At 44.9% G+C, this 19,904-nt stretch overlaps 1 protein-coding gene across 2 annotated transcripts in view; it reads right to left on the bottom strand.

Annotated features, from left to right (window-relative positions):
- Positions 1-19,904, bottom strand: part of SOBP (sine oculis binding protein homolog) — a 117,277-nt gene that overhangs the window by 51,288 nt on the left and 46,085 nt on the right. The window lies entirely within an intron of this gene.

Genomic DNA, 19,904 nt, shown 5'->3' with positions numbered 1-19,904 from the left:
CATACGTACTCGTTTAAACTTTTTGACATGCTTAAGCAATCCCTAGATAATGTACTTGTACTTTCAGTTTAACAGCAAGGCCAAAAAAAATAAATAAGTTTTCATACTCATAACTTACATGTAATACTATTATAGATAAATGGATTCCCCCTCCATGTTTAAGTGAAGCTTTGAAAGGAGCAATCATCTAGTGAGAACAATGATCCTTCAGTCAAATGCGGTCAAAATATTTAATGACAAAGATGCATTAAAAGTTACCAGTTATTTGGAACTACGCTGTTAATTGAGAAAGCTGAAGTTTAAATGGAGACATTACCAGAGCCCATTAGCAATCCTGCTTGCAGATAGTATTTTTCCCTTCTCATCTACAGCGTTTTCTGCTTTGGAGTTAAAGCAAAAGGGAGAAGCAGGTGAAAGGAGGAGTGTCAGCAATACACTCATTACACTGTTCATTTGAGTGACACTTGCACTCCGTTCCGCTCCATCTCATCTGATCCCTGACTGTTCGCTCTCTCCCTCTCGCAGCCTCCCGAAATTCACAGCTGAGCTGTCTCCCTCACATATGGCTTGCATATAATTATGCACATTCCATTTTACACTGCATTAAAATGATGAGCTCCTGGCTCCCTGCCAACCTATTTAAATCAGCCCCTGCCCGAAGAAGCCGGGGAGAGGAGGAGGGCGGGGGGGCGAGGGGGGGGAGGCCACCGGAGCGGGGGGGGGACGAGGGGAGCAGGCGGAGGCGACAAGGCGAGGAGCAGGTAGTCCTGCTCCCCGTCCCTCCAGCTGCCCCACATCCCCGTCCCCGTCCCCCTCCCCGGGGCAGGGGGGTCCAGGGATGCCCGGGTGCGATGCGGGTGCACCTCGGCGGCTGCGGCAGCGCTGGCGTGTCGTCCCCCCCTCGCGCGGCGTGAACTGCCTGTTGTCGTGTGTCACACTCCCGGCGCCCAGGCTTTTCCAGCGTTGGCATTTATGAAAGATATTTACACCTTGTAGGCTCTACGGCTTGTTTGCCTTCAAATAGGCTTCTGCCTCTCCCCGGGGGGGGGGGGGGGGGGGACACGACGACGGGGTGGGAAAGGGGAGCCGTGGGTTAACAGCACCGGGGATTTTTAGGAAAACATGAAGGGACTGCACCTCATCGAAAGCCCGTTGACTCCAGCGGGCTTTGACTTGGGCCTCTGCTTGTCAGCCATGGGGTGTGAACAAACTCTGCCCACCAGAAAATAACCATTTTTAGAAGTGCAAAGTTTGCCCAAAAGTGTGTTTGGAGTAGTACCTGCAATTGATGATTATTACAAGAAGCGGGAAGTGGGAAACGAGTTTATTCTGTCCGTTTCCTAGCAGCTTACAGGTATTTTCTTTCACTGCCCTCAATAGCTGCAGGGTGGAAAATGTCTAAAATTTTTCCTTCAAACCGCAGGGAAGAGGCAGAGCATTCCTGAGCACCTGAAATGGCTTCTATATTGACAAAGGTTTAAATATATTCTTCTAATTATTAGTTTGAAACTGAAACCTCTCTCACACAATAAATCTACTTCCCATGCTGCGTGGAATACAAAGTCCAAATTTGACTGTGTTTTGTAAAAAAAAACCCCAATTCTCATTTTGAAAACCAACTTTGTCTTTTCCTGTTCTCCATGAAAGAATACAGGCAACTCGCTGAAGCTCTTCCAGGTCATCTAGGAGACAACTGGGGGACAAATGCCTTAAAAATGCCTTGCACAAATAGAAATGGACCTGTCAGCTCGGGATCACAGGTGCCAATGGGATGCTCAGTGACAGAGAGCTGGCGAGACGTTGCATGGGGCACAGGTGTTGTGTAGGGCTCGGAATGCTGTTGGTGCCCCCAGACCCCTGAAACTGTATCTTGGCACTATTCTAGACACTGTGCACGTGACGGCTGGCACATTGTAACCTGCCAGTGACCCTTTGGAGCATTATCTTGGTGCACGCACACACCTTGTAAAATGAAATGGATACCAGGGTGTTTGTAACGCGTGTGTCAAAATAGAGAGACAAACCCCACCAACCTTGACCCGCTTACCAAAACTGCCAGTTACACAAAGATTATTCACCCCTGCTGATGGCAACATGCCCCCTCTCCTTCTGATCCAAACCTTATTTTATTTAACTTCGGATGTCACCAAAATTTCCTAGTCTCAAAACCAGTCTAGCTACATAGTGCTATAATTTACTCAAGCAGCAAAAGTATACCTAGTTTAGCTAGCTGGTTTCCATCGTAAAAAAATACCTATTCTGAGCAGTCAGGGCTAATTCTCCAGTTGCTTTCCATTAATTCATTACTACCATCTTCCAGTTGTAAATAATCTGTGGAAGGAAACAGTCTTACAATGTTCAGCACTGTTCTAAGCGTATTAAAAAAGTGGCTCAGAGTTTATCTTGCTATGGTAATATAGTGATACGCCTGTATCTACACTGACTCACTCTCAATCACTGCTGCACACCAGTAAGCGACCGCCTCAGCTCTCCCGCATCTCGACCTCACTCACAGCAGGCTGGCATCTACAGCTTCTCCATCAGGTCTGGCTGCCATGGGATGTATTTCGCCTGCTATTGTTTAAAAGGAAGCAACTGAAAAAACTCCAAGCCAAACCTGTGATCTTTCTGATTTTTTTAAATGCTTTAAACTGCTGAAATCGTTACAGAAATGCTCTCATCAAAAAATGTATGTCCAAAACGCTAGATGCAATTGATTGCATATATGCAATATGTGGTACAACTGTCCGCACAGCACATTTTGTTCCAGGACAAAAAAGGCTTCAGCTTCTGTTCTAAGGCCTGGGACCATGGCGAGCGCTGTTAGTTTTATCAGCGCAAACCTGCTGCAACTTTCACTGTGGCAGCACCTCTCCTGGGATTTACTGAATCTTCTAATTCAAAAGCCTCTACTGGCAGGCGGCCGCCTTCCCGTCAGCTGCATGGGATCCGAGAGGGAAACCTGCCCATCGCTGACCCTCGGGACGCCGGGCTGGACACTTGACAAAACCGGCGGCGCTCACACCGCCCTGGCTACTCCCGGCAGAAGAGAGCACGTTACCCACGGAGCAGCCTTGGCAAGGAAGATCTAGCGAGGAAACTGCAGCCGACTCGGTGGGGCTGGCTTGGCTGTAAGGTCAGCCTGATGACGGGTTGCGTGGGAAATCGTGGCCTTTAATTGCAGGTTAGATATCAGGAAACCCTTCTTAATGATAGGTACAGCAAAGCGCTGGAGCAGATTGCCTAAGGAGACTGTCAAAGCCCCATCACTGGAGTTTTTTAAGAGCAGATTAGGCAAACATCTGTCAGGAATGACACGCACAGAGTAGCTCCTGACATGGGGAAGCTGGACAGATGAGAACATCTCCCTTCCCAGGTCTCTTTTCCCCTCTGCTTTCTACCATTGAGCTTTGAAGCAAAATGTCAGGAGGGTAAGGAAAAAAAATATTAAAAAAGAACAGAAAACAGGATCTGAAAGGACCTTTCTGAAAATAGCACAGCATTTGATGTTCAGAGATATGTGTACTCATTAATAAGTGCATGATGACAACTATCTTTGGCTACACAAACTGTGCTATCTGTTCGTAAGCCAGCCAGCCTGTATTTGTGAAAGATGCCAATAGTTTGGAAACAGACTATATATTAAGTCAAGATTCCCTTTTTTAACAAGACGGAGGAAGAACAACCTACAGCAGAATTTCCTTCTCTCTGAAGTGCATGGATATTTGTTTCTCCTTATTCTCAGAGAAAAATTATCTTGATCCAGACAGAGGATTTCTTAGTTTCAGTGTAAGTCTTTTGATGAAGCCTTAGCCTTGGGAGAGGAAATCTGTGCTTACATTTTAATATTATGGGCAGGATCTTATGATAGTGTAAGTCACAAGGCAGGTTGAACAGAATAATTTATTAAGATGGAACATGTTAATGCAAAGCTTCCACTAAAATGGGACAATGCATGTGCAATGAAATCCTACTGCTCGGTCCACAAAAGTTTAATGCCACTTAACTGAAAACACCTAACATCTATTTTCTAAGAGAGATGGCCACTTGAGTAATGCAGAGTGACAGAATATTAGCCTGCTTACCCAGGATAAAATTGCCACCTAATTTCCATAAATGTTCTTTAAAACAGATGAAACATGGGACCGTTACCCCCAGACACATTAAATGCAGGCATTAGTTGAACATCTCTGGTAAGACAAAAAAAAAGCTGCGAGAAATTGAACAGCACTGCTCTAGAAGCGCAGATAACTGCGTCAAGGCTCCCATCCCACGGCGATGAACAGAGGAAGTTCACATCACCCTTAATACTATTGTGTCCGGAGGCCGGCCGCAGATGGGCACTGAAAGCCGTGTTTCTGTTTCCACCACAAAGGTTATCTCTCCCTTCACTGAAACTCGAAGGAAATCCTTGGGGAGACCCTAATCCTTGAAATTCTAGTTCCTGTGCATTTTTGTTGTCCCAGATAATCAATTGTCATGCTCTCTACATTCACTGTACCAGCAACGGTAAAAATAGTACTAAACTTCCATCTGTTGAGTATATTCTTCCCAGAAATATGAACGTACTTGCTGTGGGCTGGGGCAGCGGGGTAGCCCGATGTCAGGGTGCCAGGTCATGGCTCCACGCTGGGAGCGGAGCAGGGCCAGGGACGACGGTCCGGAGAGGACATCCCTCGTTCACCAGCCCCGCAGTTATAGGAGTGAGTGAGCTCTCGGCTCGGGGAAAGTCCTCCCTCAGGGAAAGCTCCCACTAATGTTTGACAAGAGGTTTGCTCTTCACAAGGATTTCAGGATTTTCCTGATTCGCGGAGTGATGGAATAAGCGGTATTTGTATAAGCTTGTTGCCTCTCTCAGCTGCACTCTATTCACTAATCTCTACAGCTGTAATATTTTGCCACTCCAAGCCTCTAAAATCTTCTCAAGCTTTTTGAAAAAGTCCCAGGTATTCTGAAACATGTCAAAACAATGTTTCATAAAATCTCCCAAAACTCAGATCAGTGAAAATAAAGGACCTAAAACCACACTGGTTGTTTATTGCATCGTTATAATTTACATCACACCAAAATCGAGGTTATTGCTTTTGTCTGACCTCCTGTGACCATCCCAAGTTAGAGGTCACCACCCCACCCAACGTTTCCCAGCCTGGGGTCTCTCTGCCAGCAGTGGTTCTCTGCACACTTGGTGGTGGTCTATGGAGAGCTTGCAGGTCACGTGCTACTAACTCCCCTTGTTTCCAGCTGCTAAAATGCATTTAAAGACAGCTAAAAATACATTAAATACTTTCCTAATGTTATTTTTCCATGTAAGCAACTGCTGTAGTCACCACAGGAATGTTATTTGATCGCCAAGGGGAGGGGAAGTGGTCCACGAGACAATCTGTCTACTGGAGGTGATCTACAAAGTTAAAAAGAAATTGGGAATATGCCCTCTTATAACTTCCTTATTAAGTATGCAGAGGAAAACCAGATGGGCTTTTGCTGACTTCTTTTGCTGCCTCCTCTCCTCTCCCCACACACGTCACCCCAGCGCGCACACGAACACACATACCAACACACACGTGCACACCTCCACCCGTTATTTAAGTTAGGAATTGAGATCTTGTCTACGCTGGTGGAAATCACCAGTGGATAGACACCAGCCAAACAATATCAGCGCAACAAGCAAAACCCTGGGACTGCGTGTGGCTCCTCCAGGTTCCGAGCAGAGGGTGCACCCACCACTGGAGACAGCTTTCTGCCATTTTGTTGCCTGGGATCTATCCACCGCCTTCCTTGAAATCTCTCCCTGGCACTCAGCTGCTCCTGGCTCCTATACATTACAGTACAGACTCCACAGCTGCAGAGTCCCTTTCACAGAGAGTGAAGTTATATGGTCACTGAGAAGGAGCAAAGATGTCCCTGCAAAGATGCAGTCCCTACGTAGAGCCTGAGGTTCAATTCCCTGCCGGCATCCACAGCAAGAAAAGGGCCCCTGTCGTTGGCGTACCTCTTGGTAAGAGCTGCTTATGCTTTACCGTGATATGTCCATCGTACACAGTGACAAATCTAGACCCAAACTCTAACCTTTGTTCAAATTTTAGTTGCTATTTCAAAAACGAATACAAAATCTGAACGCAACACCACTAATGGCAGACTGGCTTAGAAACGCATCTTGAGTCCACATGTTTAGGAGAAGGTTTGGTGTGGAAATGCCTTCGGGAGCCAGTGATCTGGCTAGCGTGATTAAAAATGGAGAAAATACATCATTCAGAATATCCTGCAATCTTCTTCATTGTGCTAACAGAAAAAGTACTCCCTGACTTCAAAAATAAACAGTCACCAGGTCAAACTTGCTATTCTAACCAAACCCAACCCACACCCCCTCACTGTCCCTTTCTGAACAGGTATAAAAACTCCTGGGAAACAGGCAGTTTTGCTGGGAAAAGCTGCCCCAGAAAAAATGCATTACGATAAAGAAGGAGAAGGTGCCAATCTGTGGAATGATAGAGCAGTGTTTCTGAAATTATCCTCGTCAAAGCGACTGAGGAATGTCACGTTCATTTTCTTGCATAACTGAAGCACACTAAAAAATCCAAACAAATGGCCTGAAAATCTGATAAATGGTTATTTATGGACCTTTTCTTTTTTTGAATAACGCCTGTCTTCCATAGGCTATGGCTCGTAATGGTCCAGCTTTATGTATTACATTTTTTGCTCAGAATTTCATGGTATAAAATTATCCACAGTTTATATTTAAAATGCAAGCTGCAAATTCTGTTATAATGTAAGTAATATTATAAGTGAATCAAAAGGAAATGCTAATAACAGTGCTACCCTAGTGCCTGCTAAAGTCATAACTTTCATCCTACTGCATTTAAAAGTCACTCAAAACTTAGACACAAAAAAAAGGAAGAGTCAGCTTTCTGGATTCTACACATCTTTTTCTCCCCTTCCCCCAGTTTTGTTTCATATATGTTATAGAAGAACCCTGATTTCCTGCTGGATATCTCATCCTTCCAGGCAAAATCAGGATTTTCTTTATATACAGCTTGCAATGCTGTACATTTATAGCCCCTTCTACCACAGTCATAGAAAAACTGATGATTGCCTTCAGTTTTGCAATACATTCAGAAAGAGCAACTGAAGCAAAAAGAGCGGTGTCTACTGCCCTGGACCACTCTTCTAATTTTTATAGGAAGAGGAGTAGAAGGATTGAGAGATTAAATGACTCGAGCCCACGAGCAAGTGAAGGCGGTCCAGCCTCGATCCAGTTGCTCGAGCAGGGAACTGCCTTATGCTCTCAAATGAAAACTCCCCATTAAACCTCATTTTCCCATTGCGTTTCAGACTTATGCACCTTTTTCCTTCCTCTATCAGCTAATAACCAGGCAGTTTCTGCAGCCTTACTGGCTTCCGCGGCACTGCGCTACCCTTTCGCTGGCGGTTCGCGGCATGGTGATATATGAGAAGTGTTCAGGTGGCTGCCTCAAAAGCTAATTTTTCAAACTGCACAAACCTTTACCCATATCATAAATTTTTAATAACCAGTTCCAAATTGCCAAAGAATAGATATGATAACAAACACACAGCATTGAGATAATTTGAAATAAACTTTGTTTATTGTCCCTTTGAACGTTTCTTCGACAAGTCACAGCTGCATGGGACCCTCATAAAAGTGAGTCTATCCTACTAATCTCCCTTCTGATTCACGATAGGCCTGATCCAGAGACACTAATGGACCGTGCTTGACAGTTATTGCAATGTATTCAATATGCAGCCTAATACATGGCTAGGAGAGAAATTAAAATATACTAGAGACTTCCCAGCAGATTCCATTTTTGTAATGGGTAGCTCACACCAGTGTAGCCGATAAGCTTTCCCTCTATCTTCACATTCCCTGCTTATTATAATTTATGAGATAAAAGCATTTTCCGAAGTATTGTGTGCAGTTCACTGTCAGGTAGCTCAAGTATCCCTTCTCACTGCTGCCATTTCTACAAGGGTTCCCCAGCACAGATGAGAGACTACTGTGCAGGGCAAGCACACATTTCCAATCAGCCTGCCAAAGAAGCAGGGAGGCAGAAAAACAAAACACAACACCAAGGGGAAAAAAGTCAAGGAAAAAAAAAAAATCCTCAAAGGTTGGTTACAGTTAGCTAAGGCTCACAGACCAAACAAATCACTGTCCCTAATGAATTTGTTTCAATGCATCTGCTTATTTCAAGCTTTGGAGTTGTAAATACCAGAGCAACAATGCGGGTTTTCTCTGATTGCAGTGTCACATATATGATTAATCATCTTGACTCAGAGCATATTTTTTTAAAGCAATTGCAGGCTGGTTTAATGAACTCCTTTCCCACTGGCTTTTATAGACTAGTCATGATCAACATACCATTAAGATAAACCTCGCGCCCCATCCCTCCCCTCTCTGACAGCTTGCCTTATTTGCCTCACAACAGTCAATATCCAATTAAGAGGCAACAGATTTGATCGATACAGAAGGTAACAATAAGACTTAAACAGCTGGTAAATTCTACACATACTCTTTTTAATTCCCATCTTTGTGGTATATAAACAGTTCTGCACTTTGAATAAATGCAGAGAAGGAAAAACAATGACCAGATCTGGTTGGTAAAGCTTTCCCTCAAATAGGCTGTACCTGCAAGCTACTCCACAGCAATAAATGCTTGTCTGTGATCAGTGCAAGACAGGCAGGATCCTATTCTCTGTATTTTTGGTGGCCTTTGAAAGGGTGAAAATAGAAATCTCTCCCTGCTTTGGTTACGAGCAACATGCCACTTGGGCCATCCACACATGAAAATGGAGGGGCCGTAATATTATTAAAGCAATCATTTATCAGCTGGGTGAAGGGACCACTGGTCTGGAGAGGGGGGCAAAACCCAATAGGAACAGAGCGTATGCAAGAGAAGGGGCAAGGAGAGGCTGAAAAGAAAGGAGGGGAAGCTTTGATACAAACGACATCTTCTACAACCTTAATATCATCTCCCAGTCTTTCTGCCGATGATGAATGGCTGCAATAAAAGGTGGGATAGTGGCAGTTATAAGCAGGACAAAAGCAAAAGCTGGCTGGTGGTGAGGAGTATTCGTTGTAATTCCCAACAGCCCAGCTAGAGGTCAGGGACTCAGGTCACAACATCACCGCTGCCTCTGGGTCTAATACCAGGTACGGCACTTCTCCCTCCTCTCCTGCCACCTTTTTTTTCAGGCTTTTATTCAAAGTTTTACTTTCAAAGACATTTCGCAGAGTAATAGGCTGATACAGTCCAAATGAGGTAGCCCTCCTTTTCCAGGATTTCCACTCTTCTTTAAAGAAGAAGTCATGACCACAGGGGATGCCACGCTCTCACTGACAAACAGGACGTAACTCAAACACCTCTGAGCTTGCTCCCAACGCTGGCAGACGGTTATTTCTAAATCACAGTGGCATGCCTGTGTTTTCCACTGCCCACTGCAACCCTCTGTCACCTGGAGGGATTCCAGTAACATATATCATGTCTAAAACGAGGAAACTGTCTGCTGAAACTCATAAGAAAGTTCAGAGCCCACAGATCTTTTCAGGCAATGGGAAGCAACCAACTATAATTTATCTTCCCAACTTGCCTTGGGATTTAAGAAGTCCCATTCTGAGTTTTCTCCTTTCTGTCATAGTAAGATGAAATGTGCTGAAAAACCCCTCTGTCTTCCCAGTTCCCTTCGCTACCATATTCCATGGGGAGCAGCTGCAGGTAGATCCTTGGCGAGCTTTCTGAGCCTAAAGGAACCCACTTCTAACTATTCCCAACAGTTTACTTCAGGCTCCAGGGTTTATCAGACTGCACCTTTGTTTTTAACTCTGTGCATTGTTATTACAGAAAAAAAACCCCAAACAACTATTCTAACTCTTAAAGACAGCCATCCCTTGAAGCTGCAGCAGACCCCTGCACGCTCCCAGGTAGCACTGCTCTTTCCTTGTGAGTATGCATGAGTCTGTCCATGCCATCCCTACCGTTTCAGGGTGGCACTATCAGCTTTTTAAAGCTTCCGTGGGTTTATTCCAGCCTCTCACGTGCTGGCCCCTTATATAAATCCTGCTTGCCCAACACCTCCAACAAATCCTTAGCCGATAACCTTGTTTATAGCTCTGGCCTTCTTTGATGTTTCCTCACTGTCCAATGGACTACTCGGTGTCACCGCAAACGTACACCCGTTGAGCTGCTGGGCCCACTGACGTCCAGCTGGTGGCCTATGCAACAGGTCTGCTGCCATAGGCCTGTCTCATCCACCTCAAAGACGGAGCTACTGCTTCCAAAGCGAAGAGATGGAGCTAGAACACTGCTCTGCAAAGCGGGTACCACAGCTACAGAGCTGGGAGCTGCCAAAATCACACCCCCTGCACAGTGAGTGCCCCTGGCTCCTCTGTTCAAGGGCTGGGCTTGAAGCAGCCAGGTGGGCTTTGCAATAATCAGAGAACGAAGTACTCCTGGTGTGTCTTCTCTCCCAGGCTGTAAATCAAGTGCTTGCCTCTTCTGTTGCCAGTGCAGAGACTTTTCTATCTCATTTTAGGGCACGGTCGAAATGACATCTCTGTCTAAGCAGAGTCTGGAGAAGCCTGTAGAAATGTGGCCTTCGGCCTTTCAGCCGCCGTGCACAGCTCCACAAATTCCCCGTTGTTTGACCAAGACGTAGAGATCTTTATCTTGGTCACAGTGTATGTTAACTGTAGGAGGCAGCAAGGCTTGGGGGAAACTGATGCTGTTATTACTACCACTACACAGAAGTACAAAAGCGTCGAGCAAAGAACCAGCTCTAAATAAACACTTTAAGCACATTCTTACTCTATTGAATATTGCTGCTATCTGAAAAACTTCACATAATTTTTTACTCCATATCTGATTCCATCAAAATCCAAGACCCAATTCTCTTGTCTGCATCCAGACCATTTTGCATTGGGTATCAGTAACGGTCTTGACCTCTGCTGTTCTTAAAGTAGTTCAATCTGTGCCTAAAGCTTCTCTAAAGTGAAGAAAGCACCTGCTTGGCCTTCACACAATCACCAGTAAAGCTAAGCTTCGGAAAAGGCCAGAGCTAGCAAGATAACCACCGGGCTAGCGACAGATGTTCAGCCTAACATAAGATTGAGGCCAATAGACAGGAAAATCCACCCGTGTTTCCCAGTATTACTAGCAGGAGGAGCACTGTGGCAGTGGCCGTCATCGTCTTTTCTTTAGCAACAGGCTGGTCAAAGAGAAAAGAACCTAAAGAATCCTCTTTTCATATTCAGAGTGTGAGTTCCAGGAATAGAATTACAATTCAAATTAATTACATCTAACCATGTAATTAACGTTTGTGTCAGTTTATTACAGGCATCTTCACCATCAACGCTGTGAAATGCAACATAGTGACTTTTTTTTTTTGTGGGGAACGAGATGGAACAACCATTTGTCTCACTTGCATTGTTTATATATTAATCGTTAAATTGTTCCTAATATTATTAATCTCATTATCCTAATTACATGTGTTCTGCCTTTTTACAGTAGCATTCCTTCCAGAATTAGACTACTTCACACATCTCCATTGTTCCTCTCTCTCGGTTTAGAAACCTGATGGGGAATCACTGGCATCGAAGAAAGGCGAAATGAGTATTGAGCACGAGGAGCTGCAACATCAGCTGCTTAGCAGGAAGGGGAAATCTATGAGTGTTCTTTAACAACCGGCACACTTCACAGCGTACACTGGCAGAACATTTCACACAGTGGGAGGCGAGGTTTAAAAAATTGGACCACTATAATCCTTTAAAAGCAGCCAGGGTCTCTTTCTGAAAGTCTAGGTCATGTGCCTGGCACTGCGTCATATGGTGTCTCTCTTCCGCCATTTGTTTATTTGCTTCTGGCAGTTTTGGCAGTGAGGTATTGGAGTGAAATGCACACCACTCCATACATATGGTGGGAAGAATCTAGTGCATCAGTTGAATGCATACTGTACTGTATACACATTCTGTTTTATCTCTGAGCACAGCTGTGCTGTAAAAGCTTACAAAATGTGAAGCCTTCTGTGCAGCAAAAACATCGACAGGAGAAGCTGGCCTATAACTTATTAGGTTGTGACACAAGCCAAAAAAAGCCAGAGTTAAAGCTGACAACTCCTGGCATCGTGATGAAAAGCACAGTGGCTCAAGTTAAAGAAGGAGTGTCAGCCCTAACTTCATGTTTTGGGCTTTTGCTGCTGTGGGTCAGAAATAGCATCGATGGTTTGTTCTAGGACAATGATTCCCAGCGCACGGCTTCCAGCAAGCAAACACGGAAACCACCCCCCTGGTGCCCCACCGCACTTGCAGGCAGCCTGCGCTAGGAAGGGATTCAAGGAGGGGATGGGCAAGAGCCAAAAAGCGGTCATGGCTCTCTTCCTCGCCCAGCACAGTAGCCTTCAAGCTGTGACCAGTCCTGTGTCTCCTACTCCCCCAGCTCTTGGGGCTGAAGGTAGTGGAAACATATGGTAGGAAACTCTCCTGCACTGGTTGGACCAGATGTCTGGTAGATTTTTCTTCCACCACAACCTTGAAACAGGGACTCTATTTTAATACGAGTAAGAACAGCCACACTGGGTCAGATCTAAGGTACCCTGGCCCAGGTTTGTCTCCAGCAGTGGCCAGTATCACCCTGTTGAGAACAATCTGAGGAGCAATGGGCCACCAGTGCCTCCAGGGGTACAGACCTGTCCCGAGGGCAGCGGGAGTGGGTGTGTGAGAGGTTTGCTAAGTGAGTTTGGCCTTTATGTCCACTGTTGTGGGTTTTTTTTACATGTATCTCACTGTGCAGTGCTAAGCTAGGTGAGATCGTAGTACATCTCCTTTCCTATGTACGGATGGACTCCCTATGTGCATGTATGTGTAGGTAGAGGGAGTGTGATGAGTAAGCAAAAGAGGGAAGGGAAACACAAGGTGGGATGGCATTTTTAGGACACAGAGGAACTGTCCCGATAAGAAAGCCATGACTGGAGACCACGTTTCCTCCCTGATCCCATAGGAATGAACTCCTCACACAGCTAAGCACTGGAGCTGTCAGGGCTGACCTGTGTGCTTCCCCTGCATGCTGTGAGGGCTCCCCGGCCAGAGTAAGCCTCGGCTAATGTCTGGGAAAAAATCCCTCCTGTCCTGCCCCACATGAGATGATACTGGGTCCCAAAGTGGGCCTCCGGGTCCAGCAGCTTCCTTGACAGCTACGGATTGTGGAGAGCACAACCTCACGGTGGGAGAGCACCTCGGCATCCCACAGGCACTCGGCCAGGGGAATCACGCTCTTTTCTGCTCCTCACCCAAATTTATTTCTCTCAGGCAAGAGCCCACCTGATCCAGAGGGGAAGGAGGAGCTTAATCATCCTACCACAGGAGCTGAGGGAGAAAGGCATCTCACGAGGAAGCATTCTCCTAGCCTTCCCCACATCCCTCAGCTGCGAGGGGGCTTCCCTCCTCCGACACAGTCACGATGGCACCTCCAAACCCAGGTGCTCCACGGGGCTCCCCAAAAGGCATCGGAGGAGTCCTGTGGCAGGGCACTGGCTCTCACCCCACTCCCACTGCAGCCCTGTGTCCCTGGAAGTCCCCTGGAAGGACGACTGCCTTGCACAGCATGTCACTGCGGAGGATGGAATATGGAATACAAGTTCAGCTTGCCTGCCTCGTCTCACGGGAGCATACCTGCATGGCTCTGCATCGCCCCGTGCCCGCCGCCTTCTCCCCCAGCCCTGCGGGTGACTCCCTGCCTACTCCTTGGCAAAGGGGAAGGGGGACACGACTGTCACACTTTTGAGGGGAGACAAACTAGAAACAGCAATTTAAGGCTCAGCCAGACATTTTGTCACCTCTCCTGTCAAAGATATGAAAAGAGAAGCAAGGAAAGGGGAAAATAACAAGTTCTTGCCTCAAGCATTAATTGCTGCTGTTGTTAGTTCATTATCAATAACCAACTTTAAACTGCATCTCCACGCTGGATAACCCTTCTTTTTCAAATGTTATTTTAAACACATGGCAGGCCCCTCCTTAAAACCAGGCCATGGTCTGCACTAAGGGAAATAGTATCAGGGAAGGGTAATCAGAGGTTTGGAACAGCTCTTACATAAGATATTGAATAACAAGGACTTATCCACTTTACAAAAAAAAAAAAAAAAAAAGTTGAGAATGAATATGATAGTAGTCTATGTAGGCTGCTATAGTTTTATGTTACCAAAAAAACCCCCATATTTTTGTTACCAAAAAAAAGTGGCTACTAACTATCCATTGTTTCTCACAAAGCAAAAAGCTACAGGTTCAATAAATGTGCAAAAACAAATGAAAGAAAATAACTCTTTGGAGAACAAATCACCAAGCTGGGTCATGTGCAGGCCAAAACTATGCACAAATCCAGGAGGAGAGTAATGCATTCTGGAAGGACACATTCATCAGCTATTAGCAACAATGGCACAAGCGCTCCCACACTAGAGTAGTTTCAAGGAACTGGTACAGAGATGGCCTTGATGTAAAGAGCCATGAGTCTGGCCTGTGGCCTGCAGGCTAAATTCAACTGGAGTTTTGGGACATTTGTGCCTCTCTGCAGTCAAGCTCTAGGAATTGAACTTGGACATGGAAACTCTGGATCTGTTTTCAAACCTCAAAAGTAACCCATGGAAATCAGTTGGGGCTATGATTTCTACCTTCAGAAAAAGGTAAAGAAATTGTTTCTGAAACTGGTGAGAGACTTCAGAGACAGGGGTTGAGTTTAACATGCACAGCTAGCACACCTGGTTACACTACAGATTGGCTGAGAGATGGAAGGGCAAAACACATATGCGTATCTCCTGATGGTACTGGGCATGGACTAGCTTTTCTTCTTATACTTGCTCTAGGAAAGTTTTGTCACTGAAGAGCTTTTGAAAGCCAGGAGGTCACAGCTTCTCTGGCCTTCCAGGTGTCTGTTCACACCACAAAAAATTTTCTGGGTGTCTACTCCTGTTGTGAGAAAGTGAAGTGCTCTTGAAACTCGACAACTTTGAACTCCTGACTTGGGCCAAAATGGGACAACTGGACTTGAAACATGTAAATATCCACACAGAAACATGCAAATATAACAAGGAGTACAACAGAGATACATTTCACTCTGATTCCTAATTTTTCTTTCTTCTATTTTTCCTACATTTCTGAGTTCAATTATATGGCTATCCAGGAAACCAACTTAGATTATACTCCTAGAGATACATGAAGTAACGAGAAATGTCATCACTCTCATGATGCCTTTCAGCAGGAGTTTAAATCTTTCTCTCCCAAACTAAGGAATGCAGAGCTGCTCAGAGGAATTCAGACAATTACAAATGAGCATCCTAGATAACACCACTACGGGAATGGGAGCTTCCTAAAGTATTACCAACGACACAGACACTTTCCCTATAACACATGAGCGTGAAGGGAAAGGGCAATTATAGATGTTAGGAAATGATTTTGTCTAGACCCTCAGCAGGACCTTTAACATTTTCTTTACTAAAACTGGGATTAAAAAAAAAAGAAAAGAAAAGAAAATACTAGCCTTGGACACACTTTTAACAAACTTTGATACTACAGTTTTACTAGCTATATTACCCAGGTCTTTCAAAATAAACTTCAATAGCTCCATTGGTTTCTATGAGACCCCCAAATCTACAGTCTCTTGCTACAGTCAGTCACATACTGTGATAACAGGTGGAATGGGGAACATTTATGCAGCTCTGAGACAAAGAAAGGAGAATGTAGTGATGGAAAAGAAGTAAAACCTACTGGCTGTGCCAAGATATGTCCTTTCTCTTCAGATGGTTCAGAGGAAAAGATACAGCGGCCTCGCCATGTGCATATACGCATGGATGAGCGTGAATTTCTAGGTTTAGTTCCACCGCTCATGAGAAGCAACTGGAAACTTTAAAGTCAAACCTTAACATCCTAAAACTACAACTGAATTGCTTCACAAGAGGGTGGAGCTGCCACATGTAGCTGAGGCTGGTCAAATGCTGCTAGACCTCACAAAAGTCTATGTGGTTTTTATTTTCTTTTTGAATTATTTTTCATCCCTCTTGGGCATCAAGTGCTGGCTGCTGTAGAAAGATCACTGTGGGAAGCAGAAGATCTTAAGAACAAAGCTGAAAAGGGGTTTTTAAACCACCCTTGTTGAATCAGCTAGATCAGACCAACTTCCATTTTTTCCACATCCTTGCTCGTCTCCCCACACACCAGGGAAGACCTGTGTTAGTGTACAGATTGACTTAAATGGAAAACAGAAGAATAGGAGGCCCACGTCTAGGCCTCGGCAGGGAACCGACCTGGAATACTCACAATAAAATTGACAGGCTTGATAGCTGAATGGATTTAAGCAACAGCTGGAATCTGATGAGTCTAAAATAACTTCCTGTGAGAAAGCTGATTGGGAGAATAAATCTTTCATGGATTACATTCAATTAAGAGCTTTCACATCATCGAGAGGCAGCTAGAAAACCATGCACAATATATGCTAAAAATAACTGGGTGCCAGGTTCACCCACCGAGGCTGAAAGCACAGACTTCTGGAGTTTCTCTGCCAGGCTGAGTATCAGCCAGTGGCGATTATCGTGAAAAAATAACCACCACTTTCGGAAGTAGGCTAAACTCTAAACATCCCTCCGAGCGGATCCTCTCGTGATAACAAAGCACACGGCTCCTTTATACTCATTACTTCTGATATGCAGGAGACAGACTGATTTCTAAAAGCCACCACTCAACAAGAAAGGCAGCAAATTTTTACGCTGGCTACTTTTAGCCACACAGCAGAAAGCGGCAGAGCCGAGCCTGCCGCGCATGCAAAGGCTTTCATTCCGTGGGCTCCCAGGGTGCAGAAGCTGCAGTGCTCTTAGCAAATCTGAAATAGCTTTCATGGTTGGAGATCAAGTCTCTGCAGTGAAACTTCATGAAACGGCAAAGGCGGAGAGGCAGGTCCTCAACTCCTGGAGCAAAACAAGCCGACAACTGACTGGAAAGACAGCACATCTCTTAGGAAAAGTATTTAAATGCAACTGATTTTATGGTGCTAATATTTGAGATTAAGCAACGACTAAATCTAGGGTTCTTAGAATATCTAAACTAGAAAAAAGGCAATTGTGGTTTTATTTTTATAAATGGGCTTGCATACACCTGCTTTTTTGACACCGCATACCTATAAAGTGAGATTGAAAAGTGGCCCTCCTGTTTTGGGGGATTTTTGTTTTGGATTGGGGTTTTTTGCCCTTTTTAAAAAAAAACAAACCACCAACCCAGAAATAAAAGGAAGATCATGTAAACATGACTGTGAGGAGAAAATCACAACAGCTCTTCTGGCCTTTCTAGCAATGAATAAGCAGCCTTCCTCAACCAGCCCAAAACTACATCTTTCATTCTCATTTTTCATCAGAGGAAAGTTTTAAGAGGGACCAATTTCTTGCAGAAATTTCCCATTAAAAGTATGTCAAAGCAGTAATTAAGACATGACAGAAGAAGATTACAATGTGGGTTCTGGATTTATACGACAGTGCCGGAGCTGAGAGCCCATGCGATTCCCTCTCGCAAGGCCACTTGGGCTTGGATTCTCAGAAGACCCGGTGTAGGTTAAGCAAACAAAGCCCATTGTTTGCTTTTCTTTGGGGAAATCGGTTGCTTCATTTTGTCCCACGCTTTTGGAAATCCCAGCCTTGGGAAGAGGAGCTAAGGAAACATTTTCCCTCATTCCACAGCCGTGACGATGACAGGACTGGCCACAAATTCCTGGGTGCATCAGGGCTGCTCAGGCGTGGTGCTCCCCGTGGGGCAGCGGGACAACCTCCTGCTCCCTTCGCGGATGCTCCATGGAGGAAGGGGCTCATGCGGTGCAGGAGCACCCACCTGGTTTGCACTGTGCCTCTGTGGGCACCTTTCCTCTCCTGCTGGGAGCATGCACCTCTCCGACTCCTACGGCTGTCAATCAGTTAGGAAAATAAAACAGCAGAAGCCCATCTTTTCCTGATACGTAGCCATTTGGTGGTGGGAGAGGCTGCTCCCTGAGAAACTCTGGCCAAGCTGCAAATTCACCACAGCTCTTCAGCTGTCAGCCGGCCATTTCACAAACAATTACCTTAAACACTTGACCCATGCCGTGTCCTGAGTATCCATCACGCGGTGGCTGCTGTCTGAGACCAGTCCTGCGGTACCGACAAGAGCTTGACTTCCCTTTTGACAGTTACTACATCAGATACGCTCGGCTTCGTTTCTCATTATAGCGGCGGCTTTCTGAGGGCGGACAGGGTTGTGCTTTTCTGTCTGCCTTATAAAATCAACCTGTGATTCAAAAATTAAGCTGTGCTCTTTTGGTGTTTTTTCACTCTTGGTAGTAAAAAATCTGTGTGTTAGGTTTTTTTGACCATCACCCTGATGATGCTAACTGAGGTGGGAAGTCATCTAGTCATTCTCCAGCCACACTGACAGGGACAAGATACATCTGGGTCAACACAGGAAGCATACAGAGCACGCAGAGTCTCTTTGTTAAACAAGAAGTTGCCATTTCTAAATAACCACTTTCTTAACTACAATCTCATTGTAAGCAGAGGTCACTGGCCTCTATCCCCCAAGGAATAAGAGTACTGTGATAAAATCAGCACCAGGAAGGACACAGGATTAGAAACAGCGGGCAGGGAGCAAGGATTTAGCAAGTTGAGAGGGTGTCCCTAAGTCTCAGAAAATGCTCACTTTCCTCAAACAAAACTCTACCATTCGGGTCTTGAAATCTGAGACTCACGATAGGAACACAAGCTCCGTCAAACCAGCCGGGTTTTCTGCAACTCTGACAAGGAATTCGGTGCAACAGCTCGTGAAAACAGGTGGTGAGTGTCCAGTTCAGACTTGGAAGCAGTGGACTACCGTAAAATTCCCATCTTCCCACCCCTTGATTTAAGAATTTCCGTGTCAAAAGAAAATGGTCAGCTCAGCAAACAGACCGAACTTGTAAAAGCCTTGCCTTTTTAATTACAATAGCTGTGAAATACACAATGCATCCTTAAGATTTCACTGTCCTGGAAATAGAAGAGAACTGAAATATTTGCCATTATCTTATCAAAGTATCAGGCCTGCGGCTTACAGGAATATTTTATGAATGGCAAACCAGAAAGACTTGCTTTTTCATTCTTGGGTCACATTTGCAGCAATGCAACAGTAAAGAATAAGCCCCTCTCTCTTTCGAAGAATTGATTTGCTTCATTAAAAGCCAAGCCCTCTTTCTCTTGCCAGCTGAAATAGCTGCCTTTGTATCCTTAAGTGAAATCATTAAAAAACGTCAGACTGAGAGAGATGTGTTTTTCCCAGGTATTCCTGAAAGCCATTGAGTACTACAAGTCAGTGCTACAAAATTATGCTGCACCACTCCAAGCATTTGTTTCTCTTCCCAAACAGAGCATCATTGTTCTTATTTAAAGAAATAATCCTCACAAAGCTGAAATAATTATTCAGCCCAAACAGCCCATAACAAGTGAAACAGTCTTTAGACAGCTGTCATGGCTCAGTCTTCCGGAAGCCTTGATTTTAATGAAACTCATTAAGGAAAGAAATTAACAGAAATTAACAGGAAAATATCATAATTTGTCTTGTTTCAGAAAGCTTGAATGGAGACAAAAGGCTCTTTAACATGACATGTAATGTGACCAGTCAAAACTCCCTGTGTCATTGAGTCTCACATGCTGAGTAAATAAGTCCGAAGTTGCTTATGTTGCAGCTCCACAGTTTGGTGCAGTGAAATGAAAACGTTAAATGAGAATACCCTGTCTTTGGGCGCTAAGGAGTCTGTCTCCTAGCATCTGTACACTGTGTGCTCATACAAGCATGCGGGAATGTTCAAGGTAATGAATATGCTACCTGTAAATATCCCAGGGTAATGAAAGATGAAGGGTAATAAACT

Source organism: Accipiter gentilis, chromosome 15 (assembly GCF_929443795.1).
Source record: "Accipiter gentilis chromosome 15, bAccGen1.1, whole genome shotgun sequence".
NCBI lineage: Eukaryota > Metazoa > Chordata > Aves > Accipitriformes > Accipitridae > Astur > Astur gentilis.
This window is presented reverse-complemented; position numbering and strand designations above follow the sequence as displayed.